The sequence below is a fragment of the Arachis ipaensis genome, chromosome B03, assembly GCF_000816755.2.
Source record: "Arachis ipaensis cultivar K30076 chromosome B03, Araip1.1, whole genome shotgun sequence".
Classification (NCBI taxonomy): domain Eukaryota; kingdom Viridiplantae; phylum Streptophyta; class Magnoliopsida; order Fabales; family Fabaceae; genus Arachis; species Arachis ipaensis.
In genome coordinates, this window is record NC_029787.2 from 122,373,321 (window position 1) to 122,374,436 (window position 1,116).

Below are 1,116 nucleotides of genomic sequence, written 5' to 3' on the forward strand. Positions count from 1 at the left end.
TAAAGGACCCAATATATTGCTATACTTTCTAGTCTAGTAATAATGGGAGCATAATTTATAACATGAAATTAACCAGAGAGAGATCATAAACACAAGGTCCCCTACATTACCACATTCATAACAAACACATGCAACTCACTATCAAACACAATAATAAGAATTGGACTAGGTAAACCGAGTTTCCCTTCTCTCTTACCATGCAAAAAAAACAAAAATAACCAAATTACGTAATAATGCTAGATGGATCATAATAATGTTTCATGACTATTAGAAGCACCTACATTCTTCTAAACATAAAACATTCATACTCATATTTTATACCTAACCTACCTTTGGGCTTTGGCTCAAAAGAAGCAAAACTTTCAGGTCCCTAAAACTCAGAGAATGGCTTCTTCTTCTTCAGCACATATCACAATAGTGCTTATTATCTTTCTTTTGTGCATTCCATCATTTTCGTTATCTCTTGTTCATGAAATCACTTATTCTAACAAGTTAGACCAACCAGCATCAATGGTTGCTCTGCCACCAGACACCGCTCAAATCAAGTGTGGATCATGTCCTTGTGGGGACACATGTGATCAGCAACTTTCTCCGCCGCCGCCGCCTCCTCCACTTCCACAACCTTGTCCTCCTCCGCCTTCACCGCCATCACCACCACCACCACCTCCTCCTAAGTCTCCATCCTGCCCACAAAACTGCAACCCTTCGTCACCGCCGCCGCCAAGGTTCATATATGTGCCTGTGCCAGGGCAGGTAAACCAGCCAAAACCAACAACATGGATATACTATTACTCTGGTACTGGGAACAGAGGAGTGGGGTGGTTGGTTTTGGTAGGTTTGGGAGCATTATCATTAACAACTGTGTTTGGTTGACATCATGATTCATGAAGCTATGCCTAAAATGTTAGATTCTCTTCCTTGTTCATGTTCAAATTCTTTTTTTGGTGGTTCTTTATTACTTCAATTGATATGTTGTATTTTGAATTATTCATGCAATTTGGGGTTTCTTGATATAAACTTAACAAGAGATCAGAATTTCCTGATGTAGAACAATTCAATTCTGACCGGGTTACTACTTTGCTTTAATATGTTCTTGTTGGGGTTTTATTTATTATT